General features: G+C 38.4%; 1 long non-coding RNA gene across 2 annotated transcripts in view; it reads left to right on the top strand.

Annotated features, from left to right (window-relative positions):
* The window catches only part of LOC131466131 (uncharacterized), a 64,831-nt gene extending 54,156 nt beyond the window's left edge, over positions 1 to 10,675 (top strand). For both annotated transcript variants that reach the window (XR_009241388.1, XR_009241387.1), the window contains 2 exons: positions 8,656 to 8,745; positions 9,325 to 10,675. This is a non-coding gene — a long non-coding RNA (uncharacterized LOC131466131). The remainder of the gene's footprint in view (positions 1 to 8,655; positions 8,746 to 9,324) is intronic.
* The last annotated feature ends 7,479 nt before the right edge of the window (positions 10,676 to 18,154 follow it).

The following is an 18,154-nucleotide window of genomic DNA, read 5'->3' as shown; positions in this document are numbered from 1 at the left end:
ATAATTATGGAATATTGTGATATATTGGGTTTTTGTCCTTGTCGCTGAGGTCGTCTGAGTTTGAGACCCCTGCTCTAAACTGACTTGTCCTCGTAGTGCCGGTCTCAAGCCTGGATAAACGAGAGGGTTGTGGATCACTGAAGAAGCAGGTGATCCACTGTGGTGACGCTGAGAGAGCAAGAAGCTAAAGAGTACCTTAAAGGAAAACTCTGGAGTCAGAAACATAGGTCTAGACTGTTGATGAAACCAGTACTTGGCAAAAGGCAAACACCTTTACAACATTATAGAGAGAAGAGAAACCCAACAATTCACACAAGGAGCAAACACACTCACAATGGAGAGAAAAGAAATCTCTGACAGACCTAGACTCAAAGGTGTGCGGCCATCTGCCAAGACAGGGTGAATACAGTTCTGAATCAGTGATGACATGTTTATAGAACTGCAATGTCATGTATACAAGCAGCTGCAGAGATTGTAGATTATGTAAATGATACTGATATCAACTTAATTATTAATTACAACAACGTCTGTGACGGTCGCTTGTCAAACACTCTCTCTGTGGACACCAGTGCAGGAGAGTGTTTCCATATTCCAAAAGCTGGGAGCTGCGTAGAACAGCACAGTCTGTTTAGAGAAAGCTCGAGCAGTAGGGTAATGAAATGTCACGCGATGCATTCTGCTATCGACTGTTACGGACTTTGAAGACGGCGTCACAGGAAGACGACTCTGGGTGACACAGTGGCTTCATAAACGGCAAAGTTCTGGACACTTCGGTCTCGACACAATCTTTTGCCGTCGTAGCGTTTCTCAAAAATCATCCGATTGACGTGATTGTGATACCAACACAAAATATAAACTCGTTATTATCCAAAAATAGACCTAGAATGTCTGTAACTCTGGATCTTTCCTTTCATGTTCCCCTGCCAAAGCCTTTAGTTCACACCTTCTTGGACGGGTTGTGTTCAGGTACGGAGTCGTAGCTTGTATCGGACTCTTTCCTGACTCTATTGTTTTCCTTTTCTTTTGTGCAAGTTTGCATCTGGACATGTGCCTCCATAATTAAGCAGATCTTGACAGTTACTGCCGTGCATGTAGTCGCTTGCTTCCACTGGTTTGTCAGTTTGCTGGCCTGGACCGAGTGTTCCAGCTCCATCTCTCAGGATGTTACTGCTCTTTTTTTTCTGATTAAGGTCCAAATGCAATTTATGCTCTTTTGATTTAAAAGGACAAATATTTGCTTTAGCTACAGGAGATTGTTTTTTGTGTTGTGGAACTGCATGGAGCAAAGACAATAATGTCTTTTAGTGTAACTTCTGGCACCGTGTGACTTTTTTGAAGTTTCATGAGTGTGACAGCTTTTAGGTTTTTATCCAAGTTTTCAGTTTTTCACCAGATGAGCCTTTGTCACAAGATCAGACTCCTCTAAAATGCTTTCATGCACAGAGTCTGTGAATTGAACGTGTTCCTCACAGCTGCTTTCAAAACAAATCACTGCATCCTCTGATCTACAGGATATGATCAAGGTCGTCAATTTGGCGAGGTGGAAATGAAACTCGCGGAAAGACCACATCTGTGGCATCTGTAACCCTAACCCTAACCCTGCAAATAAGTTCACTGGTTAATTTCTTGCGTGTCACAAACCACTGCACACTGAATTTTATTCATGAGAGAAGGACACGTTTGGCTTCCTCAGGTTCACTCAGACCAATATGCTCGCTTCTCTCTGCGAGGTAAAAACGTGGACAAGGACAAGGTGAAGACGACCTGCTGGAGCTCAAACCGAGCATCACAATCAGGAAGAAATGTGTTTTTTAGTGACTTTGAATATGGCACAGTCGAGTGTTTTCACTGTTGAACTATTGGGATTCTCTGGTACGACATGATAGTTTAGTTGAGTACATTTTATTTTGGCCCAGAAGGAAAAAAAGTAGTCAAGAAGCCACAGACTAAAGCAATGGACCTCACCTACTGTTTAAAAAGAGTGATATTGCGTATCTCACGGGGCTCAATCGATCTACTGGTCTATCTTGGTTCCTACTCTCACCAGAAGTGTGGCTATGGTCTCCCTTAGATGTGAGGGTGAGAAGCTCAGGAGCCGGTTGAAGTGGTTCAGGTAACAATTCCACCTGGACGTCTGCCTCCCTGGGTATGTGTTCCTAGCACATCCAACTGGGTGGAGACCGAGACTGAGGGGCAGACCAAGGAGAGATTATATCTCCTCACTGGCCTGGGAGAACCTGGGGATTCCCCCCCAGGCAGAGCTGAACCATGTGGTCAGGGAAAGAGAAGTCTGAGGTCCACTGGTGGAGATACCTCTGCAACATGACCTCAGACCAGCAGTTGAGAAGTGGAGAAAAAGTAATGACAATCTCTTGATTATGTGCACTTTAGAGTTCTGTGTCTGTCTGGTATTACATGAGGGGAATTAGACTTAAAGAAGAAGAAGAATTAAGTTTTCTAAACAGTGGAGCTCATGATAGAGTTTTCCTGTTACTCTCTCTCTGTGTGTGTGTGTGTGTGTGACGAGTTTATATATAAAAAAAATTAAGAACAGATTTTGATTAAATTTTCTGGCGATGCAGATTATGGCCCAAGAAAGAAATGATTAGATATTGGTGGTCTTGGCAGACGTTTGAAACTCTCTTGAGTGCTTTTCTCTATTTTTATAGTTTCATTCTCAGCATTTAAAGAACACAGCTGTCACCTTTGTTGTGTTTGGTTACCATGGTTACATGTGTTGCTGTCATCTGGGGGGGGGGGGGGGCACAAAAACTTTTTTGTGTCCGAAACGATACCGATAATATCACTCTGTTTAGAATCATTTGATAACGAAAATCAGTCTAACACAGTCTTCTCTTAAATTACTTATGAAGGAAACGACTGCAGTAAGTGGTTTGATCTTCAACTCAAATGACCTGAGGGCCACTGAGCATCGAGTCTGACATTATTCATTAGGGTGTGGCCAAAGGTGGCCAAAATTGCGTTAAATGCTACATTTTTGCTTTTTAGTCAAAGTCACACAAAGTTGTTCCAATTTTAACCAAACTTGATAAACTTGTAACAAATTTCCAATGTACTTCCATTAGCTCCGCCCACCCAGAATTCAGCTGTTTTGGAAAAACAAAAAATGCCCTAGCACATTTTAGCTAGCAGCGTCAAACTCGGTCCATATGTTCCAGACAAGTTAATGATTAAAAGGCGTGGCCTCAGCGCGCCGACAAAGTCGACGTTAAAATGTCAGGAAAACTACTTTAAAATTCCTCTTTTTGAAAACTTTAACATAAACAAAGCTACATGAAGTTTCTCACAGTCATCAGATAAATGATGACAGTGTGATATTTGTGCAGATCTGTGTGAGAGACAAAGATTTTCTCTTCAGTCTGTAGAATAAGACGCGTAAACACCAAGACAATAATTCATCTAGGTAGCAGGTCATATTGCGATTTTGATTAATCAGCCCTGATACCAAGTATTGTTTTGGGTCATCACTCGTCCTCCACATTCCCTCTGTGTGGGAAAAATCAGACACGCAGTTGGTCACATGAGGTGTGAGGTGCCATCTCTCTCCCTGCACATGCCTGATGCAGGGTGACCAGAGGTTGAACCCCCCACCGTGGTCTGCTGTGGTCTGCACTCACCGTGGCAAAAGCCCAGAGGGAGTATAGCATACACGGCTGCTCGTTTGTCGTAATTGTTTCACGTACGCTGCGTTCGTAAAGGTCAGCTGCGCTGAGAGTGAGGGTGCATCCAGGACTGTAAGAGCATTTTTGGCAGTTACACTCTGTACCAATGTGAATTATGTACATGATACATCTGCAATGTCGGCTGGAGCTGCACTGCTCTTGCAAATTAGGTTTAAAAAAAAAAAGCTATGATGAAGTAATAACCCATGAGGAGGAGAGCTGCATCGTGATTAATGCTAACAGTAAAAGGTTAAGTCACGGATATTAATTTCAAAACTTCATGTTGGCCTCGCGCAATTAATTGCCCGTTGCTAAGCGACAAGCGTTTGTGAGACAGAAACACGTGTGTACATCTAAAGAAGCACAAAACAGTCATGGAAAAATCTCTCATCCAGCACCAACGCGCTCAAAAAACAAATGTTGCATAAAATGGCTCTAGTGTGTGTGTGTGTGTGTGTGTGTGTGTGTGTTTACAGTGCATCCGATGAGGACTTCAAAAATGACTAATCGTGAACACGTGTGCCGTTTATTCAGACCTCGGTGTTTTGATCACATGTTTCCACTGACCCAAAGGTGTAGGAATGTAATATTAACCCAAAAATACTGGAGCATGAAAATGGACACATGTGCTGCCTGTCATAAAACCTCGCCTGGTGCTGCTGTGACAGACGCTCAGGTAATCAGCCGTGACCTCGCTGCCCCTCCCTCCCTCTCATCATTCACTTTATTTTACCTGTATATTTTATATTTGATCATTTATTTATCAGTTTTGTTCCAACAAATATATGATGACTGTTATTAACTGTATAATTACTCTAATCCAGTATGGTTGTATTTTTTCTCTGAATTAGTTGTGAACATGTAGTCATATACTTTGAGTTGTACTGGTTAATCTCTCTCCGTTAAAGGCAAAAAAGCATGAAAACAAAAATGATCTACTCAGGCACTGTTTGAACACAAAACCATCCAAATCTATTTAGCACCAATATTGGACAAAACCTAAATGACATCCAGACTTAGTAACAATAATCTGTTGTGACTCTGTCATTTAGACCAATTGTTAGACGTCTAAAGCCTTGTCACGTAACGCAGTTTCTGTGAGCCGCCATGATGGCAGGCAAAGATTCTGTACTTGTGTGTGTTTCTCGTGGCTGTATGGAAACATTTCCTGTAAAGAACAGTAGAACGTCATCTAATCTAATCTCTCTCTCTCTCCATCAAAGGCAAAAAAAAGCCCCAGAAATACCTAAATGACATCCAGCCTTAGTAACAATAATCTGGTGCGACTCAATCGTTAGACGTCCAAAGCCTCGTCACATAACACAGTTTCTATGAGCCGCCATGTTGGCAAAAGCAAAGATTCAGCAAAAATAAACAAGAATGGTGCTGAATTAACCTGCCAGAGTTCACTGTCACTTTAAATTCACGGAGATTGACAAACTGAATATCACTGATACTGTTGTAGTCCTAACATTATTCCAGAACTGCAATATCTTGACATTCCTGGATTAATTTTCCTTCATCTTAATCCAGTTTAAATTTAGAAGAGCCTGGAGGGAAACAAATGGACAATATATGGTTTTGTGACAGACGTTCAACTCTGGAGGGTAAGTGTCATGTTAGCATAACTGCTGTGTTAATGTTGCTTTGCAGCGTAGCTCTTGGTAAATCTAGTCTGAGTCCATGATTTACCCAAGAGTTGCTTGAGTTTGATCCCATCGCTCTGTTGTCTTCTTCTTCTTCTTCACTGTGAGCACATTTCATGGCAGTGATTCACCTCCACTGTCTCTCTGGATCTGTGCCGATCTTGTTCTGGCACAACATTAATCCACCATCTTCTCTTTTATGATGAAAGCAGACGAGTTGTCTGATATATGTGTTGTCCGGTATATAGAGGTGAACCAGAGCTCTATACTTTTAATATCCATTTATCATCAGCACCAGACAAAACCCAAATGATACTCAGCCTAAGTAACGACAGTCTGTGTGACTTTGTGTTTGAGAGGTCCAGAGAGAGTCAATAACCAGAATCAGATTCAGAAACATGTTATTAATTATTCATCCCTGGCAGGAAATAGGGCTTTGTTGCAGCTCGTCCGACTAAGAATAGAAAAGTAACATAACTACAAAAGAGTTGGGTATTTAAAAAAAAAGAAAATAATATTCCATACAATAAATTAATTAATTACAATTAATTACTACTACATAATAATTTTAAATTAACAATATAAGTACTGAAAATAAAGGCAGAAATATTACACAGTAGTTATTAGGACAGTAATAAAACATTCTGTGAGTCTGTGTCCACATAATCTACATGTTTGAAAACTGTGGAACCAGCAACCTCATGATTATTTATCCTGATTGTTTTTCCAAATTTAAGAAAAGTAAAAAAGTGTAAAACATTATAAACTGTAGAGACAGTTCAGGTTTGTGTGTGTGTGTGTGTGTGTGAAAGTGTCACAGTCTGAGTCGCTGAGATTCTGAGACTGTGACGTTTGACGTGAACATTCACTAAAAACTCTTCACGCGTCCGTGCCAGATTTCATGATTGGTTAGTGGATATTTGCCCGACTCCAGTCAAGCCTGGATTGTAAACACGTGCGCCGTCCTGAGCAGAAGTGCAATTACTCCACATAAATGAAAACACCTGTGTGGTGGTTGAGCAGTGAGGTTTTTTTTTTTGTTTTTTTTTAAAGTTGTGCAACATTTTGAGGTAGATCTGCCGTAAATAACCCTGACTGTTGTGTAATGTCAACTGGGACTGGATCCAGCCACCCCCCTCAAGACTCTCAGATGATAAGCAGCATGAATAGATAAGATAAATGGATGGATGAATATTCTATAAAGAATACAAAGATTGTGTCCCTGAAGCCTGGATCTGTTGCCTTCAGTATCGACTGAAACCCCTCCCATTCACTTTGAATGGAGTGGCATTACCGCACTGCATTGTGGGTTCATTGCGCGTCAAAGAAGTGGAGAAATAATTCCACTTTCCACATGACAACACAACAAGTGTCGTCCAATCTAAACATTTAATGCAAATACGTAAACAGGCACAGTGGTTTATCTTAGCCTTCATTGTTAATAATACTCTTATTTATTTACTTACTTACTTTTACTTATCTATTTCATTTTATCTGTTATTATTTAAGTGTTTTTGTTTAATTTGACCTCCTGTTTTTAGTATAGTTTAGTATGTAGTGTTTGTGAGTTCCTTGACAGTGATAATTTCCTCACTTCCTTCTCTTCCTCTTCCCCGTGGTTTTACGACATAACACCAGCCATATGTCAGCTGAAAAAAGTCCTATATAAATATAAAGTTTGATTGATTTTGCATTTTAAAAAGCTTCCTCTATGGTAACGAGCATCCAGACTGGTCAACAAATCAAAAGCAACTGTTCAGAATGTCAATAATATTCCACCATGATATCACAAGAACAACCAGAATTGTGATGATTTTTTTAAACAGAATTTCAAAATTAAAGTGCTTCTTTTCATATGGAACGATACAAAGATTGCAAAATGAACAAAATGAACGTATGAACAGCAAAAATAGAATCCAAACTTTAAAGGTTGTCGGCCAGTTTTCATTAAAACTTGATATTAAGTGGCGGGCCACGTTAAATCAACTGGGGGGCTGCTTGTGGCCCACAAGCCACGGGTTTGAAACTTCTGCTCTATGGTTTGCAAAGGCCACCGTAGTTCTCTGACATGAGAGGAGTGAGCTGATTCCTCAGTTGTTACACACTGGGACAGATTTTTGTGCTGATTGGTGGTCAAAGACAAACACAGGTCATGTGGTTTCTCTCAGCATCACTGAGGTGAGTAAACGACAGTGAAAGTGGTAGCATGCAAACAGAAAATGGACTCCTAATCAAACACAGACATTGACTGGGATTCAGCGAGGTTTTCCCTCGTATGAGAGGAATTCACTTTGTTTTTTATGCACAAATCGAATTTGTATGCTGAGTTACTGTGTAAGATGTTCCACATGGAACCAAAAGGTGCCCCCCCACCCCCCCCTAACCCCGTCTCCTCCAACCAACAGGTGCCTTATAAATCCGACTGGAACATACCAAAGAGCCCCAACCCCCATAACACCCACCCCACACACACACACATCTGGACACAGAAGCAGTTCCACTGAGTGTAATTCCTGATGTTAACACCGAGGCATCCTGACTGTGATAGAGTTCAGAGCAGGCGTCTCAAACAATACTTTTATTTTCATTTGATATGAAATATGATCATAAATATTATTGTTTCGATGGGGTGTGGGCTGTGCCCGATGGCCGCGTAGTGTAATGTCGTACCAATGCAACGACAAAGAACGACACATCGAATGGTGATACAACAGGCAACAAAAGAGGACATCCAGCAGCTCAGGACGTCAAACTTTGTACGACAATAGACTGCGAGTGTTTGCCTTGACTTGGGTGGGATATTCACACAAGGGAGTGGCGTTTTTCTGTCGCCCAATCAGCTGACTTATATGGGTGGAGCCACTTTGACCATACTGTACCATTTTACTCTGGTAGCCGAGTGGAAATGTACCAAAGAATGGAACGGTAGGGTCTGGTTGTTTCATTCCACCCGGTGGAAACACAGATAATATGCACTCCTCCTCTGCTTGTTGTTATCCAACCTCTGTTGTGGCAGCCGTTCAGGGCAGGAACACACTCTCCTTCACAGCTTTGATGCCAAACCTATATTGCCTCCTGTGGACTAAATATGTGTTGTTGTTTAACATAATCTCACTCCGTGGTGAGCTGCGCGGTGAAGGAAACAGCAGCAGTCGTGATTGGCAAATTCAGGAACAAAGTCAGGCAGTAGCTTAAGGGGTTCACGCATGTTCAATGAAAGTCCAAAATCGGTACTTCTGGTACTTTTTGTTGGCACCTTTCAGCCACAGTGATTTTGTCTTAAATGACGAAATAATTGCCTTTCTCGCACTGTGTGCTTTTTCCAGATCGCCTGCTCATGACGAAAAACGCATCACTCTGTGTCCAGCGCAGGAATGTCGCCACAGGAGATGAAAACAAAATACTGCTATATTATGGTATGTATTATGGAAAATGTTAATTAAAAAGTAAATTGTGGCATAAATAAAAAAAAAACTGTCCATGATTGTTTATCAAAAACAAAGTAAGTCAGAAAGAACTAAATCTATCGCAATCAATCAATGAAACAAACAAAAAAACTGTCTAAAATAACCATGTTCAACTCAAAGAAAACCAAAATACACGTGGGAACAGTGTCCTACACCTCGTATTTCTTAAAAATATGCAGTGGTGTGTGTGTGTGTGTGTATGCAAAATCAGTTTTTGAAACTAAAAAAAAACCTGTGCCAGATTTTCTTACCCAAACACACACAGTAAAGTGCCACTCAGGACAAATCTCACTTACAATCTTTACGCCGCGCTCCAAACTCTCAGAGGCTGCCAGTCGGACTCAAAGAGAGCTCCTTGTATTTTCTCCTAATCTCAGAGAGAGAAAGTCGTGTGGAGCTCGATCAGACTTATACGACTATAATGGTTTAAATGTGACAGACATGTGTTTATATTTAATAAATTTAAACATTTATAGATTTACGCACTACAGCTTTTACGTCAATGCTTGTTTTTTTTCTCCCTACCAGTTTTCAAGCTCAGCTTTTCCTCCACGCAAAAATCTTCCAGATTCTCCTCGACAGCTTTTACTGCTTCTTCTCCGCTCTGAAGATGATGAACATGAAGGAAGGATTTCAGTCTGGGAAACAGAGAGAAGTCAGCACGAGTGAATGAGGTCCATGGAGTAACTGAGCTGCGGGGAGCTTTTGAAAATGTGAAGCTGTGGTGTGGTGTGGTCTAATTTAGTGTCATCTCCACTTTGTATTTGCAAAAACAAATTACACAAGTGCAATTTATGTCAAAGAAACAAGCAATTTTAAGCGGTTCTACGGAAATCCGGCCTGTTTTGTAGTGAGAACACGCCGTAAACCTGTGTATCCCATAGACCACACCACTGGTTTGAGGTGAAAAAGCACCTTAACTCATTGGCTGCCATTGATTGCTATAGACGTCAATTCGGCCACTGCTCTGAAAATGGCTGCCAGCCATTAAGGATAGAATATAATTTTATTTAAATAGGGACAACACAGTTAACATAGTGCCAGTACAAATAATGCAACTGATGTGCTGCACGAGTTTATAGCGATTGTGAGTTTGCAACTCTTTTACACGAACAAACACGTTAAAACTACACTAAAACACAGAACTACGTGCTAAAATGACATCACAACTACACTTACACTAAACTACATTACACACAATAGCAGTCGTCAAAAGGTAAATATAAAACATAATCAGTACAATACAGTATGATAAAACTACACTAAAACACAACTTACAAGTCAAATAAACCTAATGTACCTAAAACAATGAACGGGTACAGGGGAAACTATTGTTTCTTGTGTTTCTAATTCTTTCTCGGCATCACTTTGAGATTATAATCCATGCTTTTATCACCGACTTGGTATGAAACACACTATAAACTGTCCTATACCCTTTTTTTTCTCAGCACCTATAGGCAATTATATAAAACACACCTGAGCAAAAGGTGCTCACATGTTTTAAATTGGATTGTTAACTCTGAGATGTATTTGTCATGTCTTCGGCCAACTGTGTTGTCTTTAAAGTGCTTTTTGTATATGATGGCTGAGTTTCATGTGAATTTACCACAAGTTTTTCTGTGTTTTTATGCACATTTACTGGCATCAGTTTGATATTTTTCACAGTAAAACGATTGTTTTTAAGTAAGAGGGCTCAGCGCTCCCCGTTACCCGGTTTAAAAAAGAATATTCTGCTGTTTTATCGTAAACAAATCCCATATGGAGAAAGAATAATGATCCAATCACTTAAACAGTCACATGTGCTTCTTTACCCACTTGTGCATTTCACTTATAATGTGACAGCAGCGATGAATGCAGTGAATAAAATCCTTGTATTTTACTGCCAGTTCAGTGTTTTCAGTGCCTGTGGACGTCTGTGCTGACGTCTGAGCTGCAGTCAGTCAGTATGTGCTCGCTGCAGGCACATTCTATCATTCTATATCACACGTAATGGATCAGACTGTGGGATCAGGTATGCAAGTGTGGAAACACTCTTTACTAAAGAAAAAAACATCACCTTCAGCAAGATCAGTGAGAGAACTCAGACCTCCACCAGGACTTAAACCAGGACCCAAACCAGGACCCAAACCAGGGCTCAGGGATCACTGACACCGAGCATCGAGTCTTTTCTTTTCTGGAAAAAAGCAGCTCTTCAGTAGGAGGGTGAGCGGATTTCACATCGAATAGTCTCCGCTAGACATGGTACAATTGGGGGTTGCAACATTCGGCCGGTCCCAGTTTGCTTTCACAATTTTAGTGAATCGAACGGAAACCTTTTGAATAACCTATTCCCCTCCACGCCTGAGGGCGGCGCTGCATCAAGAAGACAAGACGAGACAATAAAGAATGAAGAAAACTCGCACATCTGTTGTTTTAATGCAGTAAAACTTCAGTTTTTTCCACATGGAGCTGCATCAACATGCGACACACACAAACGCTGGGCTCAGACATTTCTCCCAGCTATTGTTCTACATGTGCTTATGGTCATGTTGTTTACCCACAATGCCCTGCGTTGCCGTCTGTCGTCCCAGTTTGACACGCGGGTCGTGAGTTTGAGACCTCTGACTTTACATTTAAGAACTTTCTTACCTGCTTATAGCTATTACCATCTTACATAAACATGACAAAATTCATATGACATATGCATTCACATGACTCAGATTTGGATAAATCTTAAATCTGTTGGTAGAGAAAAAAAACATCCATCAGTGGGTCGATTCTTAATGGGAACATACTCGGATGATCATCGAGCCATTGTAAACAAATTCAGATTGCCTTGTTAAAAACTGTGGAGAGGAAGTTGCAAACAGAAGAACAAACTCACAGATAAAGCCACACTCATGAAAACAGAACCTCCTGTGGTGCAGGAGGTTCTACAACACTCAGCAATGGTGGATCAAAGCTATCAAAATATTGTCAAAAATTCAAAACCTGTGAAGACATACACAGACATACATTTACTTAAAACTTGAAAAGTCTGAATCAGTGCAACAACGACAACAATGAGCTCATTCAACAGAAATGTCATTGAACGCCAACATATTTGTCACAGGGACAAACTCCCTCACACACACACACTCACATGTTCCTTTGCGACTGCAGTTAGTTTTCTGCATGTGTCAGGAGGAGGAGGAGGAGGAGAGGAAGGTCGGTAAGGATTAGTCAGTCAACCTGTTAAAATTCCTGCTGTCCAGGTGGAGATCTATAAAGTGTCTCACACACACACACCTGCTGTTCTGTGATGCTTTCCACTCAGCCGAGGCAACCAGCACACAAACACACACAGAGCAATTCTTACGACACTGCATTGACTTTCATTCATTTGGACAAACTAAACCAAGCTTTATCCTTAACCCAGGGACACCACACCTTGGTTGAAATCAAATTCAAAGATTTTCCAGGACCAATTCCCTTTAAATTAAAGGACAGAATGTGCTGACAAAGGTTTAAGATGGGAAAAAAAAATCATACTATAGTATGTCAGCCAAAATGTGACAAAAAAGTCGTAGTATAGTATGTCGTCCAAAATCACTCAAAAACGTCATAGTATAGTATGTTGTCCAAAATGAGACGAAAACGTCATAGTATAGTATGTGGTCCAAAATGAGACGAAAACGTCATAGTATAGTTTGTCGTCCAAAATCACTCAAAAACGTCATAGTATAGTTTGTCGTCCCAAATCACTCAAAAACGTCATAGTATAGTATGTCGTCCAAAATGTGACAAAAAAGTCATAGTATAGTATGTCGTTCAAAATGAGACAAAAACGTCATAGTATAGTATGTCATCCAAAATGTAACAAAAAAGTCATAGTATAGTATGTCGTTCAAAATGAGACAAAAACGTCATAGTATAGTATGTCGTCCAAAATCACTCAAAAAAGTCATAGTATAGTATGTCGTTCAAAATGAGACAAAAACGTCATAGTATAGTATGTCGTGCAAAATGAGACAAAAACGTCATAGTATAGTATCTCGTCCAAAATGAGACAAAAACGTGATAGTATAGTATGTCTCCAAGATGAGATGAACACGTCATAGTATAGTATGTCGTCCAAAATCCCTCAAAAACGTCATAGTATAGTATGTCGTCCAAAATCCCTCAAAAACGTCATAGTATAGTATGTCTCCAAGATGAGATGAAAACGTCATAGTATAGTATGTTGTCCAAAATCACTCAAAAACGTCATAGTATAGTATGTCGTCCAAAATGAGACGAAAACGTCATAGTATAGTATGTCGTCCAAAATGAGACGAAAACGTCATAATATAGTATGTCGTCCAAAATGAGACGAAAACGTCATAGTATAGTATGTCGTTCAAAATGAGACAAAAAAGTCATAGTATAGTATGTCGTTCAAAATGAGACGAAAACGTCATAGTATAGTATGTCGTCCAAAATGTGACAAAAAAGTCATAGTATAGTATGTCGTTCAAAATGAGACAAAAACGTCATAGTATAGTATGTCGTCCAAAATCACTCAAAAACGTCATAGTATAGTATGTCGTCCAAAATGAGACAAAAACGTGATAGTATAGTATGTCGTCCAAAATCCCTCAAAAACGTCATAGTATAGTATGTTGTCCAAAATCCCTCAAAAACGTCATAGTATAGTATGTCTCCAAGATGAGATGAACACGTCATAGTATAGTATGTCGTCCAAAATCCCTCAAAAACGTCATAGTATAGTATGTCTCCAAGATGAGATGAACACGTCATAGTATAGTAAGTCGTCCAAAATCCCTCAAAAACGTCATAGTATAGTATGTCGTCCAAAATCCCTCAAAAACGTCATAGTATAGTATGTCTCCAAGATGAGATGAAAACGTCATAGTATAGTATGTTGTCCAAAATCACTCAAAAACGTCATAGTATAGTATGTCGTTTAAAATGAGACAAAAAAGTCATAGTATAGTATGTCTTTCAAAATGAGACAAAAACGTCATAGTATAGTATGTCGTCCAAGATGAGATGAAAACGTCATAGTATATTATGTCGTCCAAAATGAGACAAAAACGTCATAGTATAGTATGTCGTCCAAAATGAGACAAAAACGTCATAGTATAGTATGTCGTCCAAATTCACTCAAAAACGTCATAGTATAGTATGTCATCCAAAATAACTCAAAAACGTCATAGTATATTAGTAGTCCAAAATCACTCTAAAACGTCATAGTATAGTATGTCGTCCAAAATGAGACGAAAACGTCATAGTATAGTATGTTGTCTAAAATGAGACAAAAACGTCATAGTATAGTATGTCATCCAAAATCACTCAAAAACGTCATAGTATAGTATCTCGTCCAAAATTAGATGAAAACGTCATAGTATAGTATGTCGTTCAAAAACCTCATAGTATAGTATGTCGTCCAAATTCACTCAAAAACGTCATAGTATAGTATGTCATCCAAAATAACTCAAAAACGTCATAGTATATTATGTCGTCAAAAATCACTCAAAAACGTCATAGTATAGTATGTGGTCTAAAATTAGACAAAAACGTCATAGTATAGTATGTGGTCAAAAATGAGATGAAAACGTCATAATATAGTATGTCGTCCAAAATCACTCAAAAACGTCATAGTATAGTATGCCGTTCAAAATGAGACAAAAAAGTCAGAGTATAGTATGTCATCCAAAATGAGATGAAAACGTCATAGTACAGTATGTCGTCCAAAATGAGACAAAAACGTCATAGTATAGTATGTCGTCCAAAATCACTCAAAAACGTCATAGTATAGTATGTCGTTCAAAAACGTCATAGTATAGTATGTCGTCCAAAATAACTATGCTATGTTGTTTTTGAGTGATTTTGGACGACATACTATACTATGACGTTTTTGTCTCATTTTGGACGACATACTATACTATAACATTTTTTAGTGATTTTGGAAGACATACTATACTATGACGTTTTTGAGTGATTTTGGACGACATACTATACGATGACTTTTTTGTCTCATTTTGGACGCCATACTATACTATGACGTTTTTGTCTCATTTTGGACGAGATACTATACTATGACGTTTTTGTCTCATTTTGCACGACATACTATACTTTGAAGTTTTTGAATGATTTCTGACGACATACTATACTATGACGTTTTTGAGTGATTTTGGAGGACATACTATACTATGACGTTTTTGTCTCATTTTGAAAGACATACTATACTATGACGTTTTTGTCTCATTTTGAACGACATACTATACTATGACGTTTCTGAGTGATTTTGGAGGACATACTATACTATGACGTTTTTGAGTCATTTTGGACGACATACTATACTATGACATTTTTGAGTGATTTGGGACGACATACTATACGATGACGTTTTTGTCTCATTTTGGACAACATACTATACTATGACGTTTTTGAGTGTTTTTGGACGACATACTATACTATGACATTTTTGAGTGATTTGGGACGACATACTATACGATGACGTTTTTGTCTCATTTGGGACAACATACTATACTATGACGTTTTTGAGTGTTTTTGGACGACATACTATACTATGACGTTTTTGAGTGATTATGGACGACATACATGACGTTTTTGAGTGATTTTGGACGACATACTATACTATGACGTTTTTGTCTCATTTTGGACGACATACTATACTATGACATTTTTTAGTGATTTTGGAAGACATACTATACTATGACGTTTTTGAGTGATTTTGGACGACATACTATACCATGACTTTTTTGTCTCATTTTGGACGACATACTATACTATGACGTTTTTGTCTCATTTTGAACGACATACTATACTATGAAGTTTTTGAGTGATTTTGGAGGACATACTATACTATGACGTTTTTGTCTCATTTTGAACGACATACTATACTATGACGTTTTTGAGTGATTTTGGACGACATACTATACTATGACGTTTTTGAGTGATTTTGGACGACATACTATACGATGACTTTTTTGTCTCATTTTGGACGACATACTATACTATGACGTTTTTGAGTGATTTTGGACGACATACTATACTATGACGTTTTTGAGTGATTTTGGACGACATACTATTCTATGACGTTTTTGTCTCATTTTGAAAGACATACTATACTATGACGTTTCTGAGTGATTTTGGAGGACATACTATACTATGACATTTTTGAGTGATTTGGGACGACATACTATACGATGACGTTTTTTCTCATTTTGGACAACATACTATACTATGACGTTTTTGAGTGTTTTTGGACGACATACTATACTATGACGTTTTTGAGTGATTATGGACGACATACTATACTATGATGTTTTTGAGTGATTTTGGACGACATACTATACTATGACGTTTTTGTCTCATTTTGGACGACGTACTATACTATGACATTTTTTAGTAATTTTGGAAGACATACTATACTATGACGTTTTTGAGTGATTTTGAACGACATACTATACTATGACGTTTTTGTCTCATTTTGGTCGACATACTATACTATGACGTTTTTGAGTGATTTTGGACGACATACTATACTATGACGTTTTTGAGTGATTTTGGACGACATACTATACGATGACTTTTTTGTCTCATTTTGGACGACATACTATACTATGACGTTTTTGTCTCATTTTGAACGACATACTATACTATGACGTTTTTGTCTCATTTTGGACGACATACTATACTATGAAGTTTTTGAGTGATTTTGGACGACATACTATACGATGACTTTTTTGTCTCATTTTGGACGACATACTATACTATGACGTTTTTGAATGATTTTGGACGACATACTATACTATGACGTTTTTGAGTGATTTTGGAGGACATACTATACTATGACGTTTTTGTCTCATTTTGAAAGACATACTATACTATGACGTTTTTGTCTCATTTTGGACAACATACTATACTATGACGTTTTTGAGTGTTTTTGGACGACATACTATACTATGACGTTTTTGTCTCATTTTGAAAGACATACTATACTATGACGTTTTTGAGTCATTTTGGACGACATACTATACTATGACGTTTTTGTCTCATTTTGAACGACATACTATACTATGACGTTTTTGAGTGATTTTGGACGACATACTATACTATGACGTTTTTGAGTGATTTTGGACGACATACTATACGATGACTTTTTTGTCTCATTTTGGACGACATACTATACTATGACGTTTTTGAGTGATTTTGGACGACATACTATACTATGACGTTTTTGAGTGATTTTGGACGACATACTATACTATGACGTTTTTGTCTCATTTTGAAAGACATACTATACTATGACGTTTCTGAGTGATTTTGGAGGACATACTATACTATGACGTTTTTGAGTCATTTTGGACGACATACTATACTATGACATTTTTGAGTGATTTGGGACGACATACTATACGATGACGTTTTTGTCTCATTTTGGACAACATACTATACTATGACGTTTTTGAGTGTTTCTGGACGACATACTATACTATGACGTTTTTGAGTGATTATGGACGACATACTATACTATGACGTTTTTGAGTGATTTTGGACGACATACTATACTATGACGTTTTTGAGTGATTTTGGACGACATACTATACCATGACTTTTTTGTCTCATTTTGGACGACATACTATACTATGACGTTTTTGTCTCATTTTGAACGACATACTATACTATGACTTTTTCGTCTCATTTTGGACAACATACTATACTATGACGTTTTTGAGTGTTTTTGGACGACATACTATACTATGACGTTTTTGAGTGATTATGGACGACATACTATACGATGACGTTTTTGTCTCATTTTGGACATCATACTATACTATGACGTTTCTGAGTGATTTTGGACGACATACTATACCATGACTTTTTTGTCTCATTTTGGACGACATACTATACTATGACGTTTTTGTCTCATTTTGAACGACATACTATACTATGACGTTTTTGTCTCATTTTGAACGACATACTATACTATGACGTTTTTGAGTGATTTTGGACGACATACTATACTATGACGTTTTTCTCTCATTTTGGACGACATACTATACTGTGACGTTTTTGTCGTCCAAAACTTGACAAAAAGTCATAGTTTTGTCCGTTGTCCAAAACTTGACAACAAAGTCATAATATAGTATGTCGTCCAAAATGTGACAAAAAAGTCATAGTTTAGTATGTCGTCCAAAATGAGACGAAAACGTCATAGTATAGTATGTCTTCCAAATTCACTCAAAAATGTCATAGTATAGTATGTCGTCCAAAATGAGACAAAAACGTCATAGTATAGTATGTCGTCCAAAATCACTCAAAAACGTCATAGTATAGTATGTCGTCCAAAATCACTCAAAAAAGTCAT

The sequence above is a fragment of the Solea solea genome, chromosome 9 (assembly GCF_958295425.1).
Source record: "Solea solea chromosome 9, fSolSol10.1, whole genome shotgun sequence".
Classification (NCBI taxonomy): domain Eukaryota; kingdom Metazoa; phylum Chordata; class Actinopteri; order Pleuronectiformes; family Soleidae; genus Solea; species Solea solea.
Note: the sequence above shows the minus strand (reverse complement) of the source record. Positions and strands in the feature narration are given on the sequence as shown.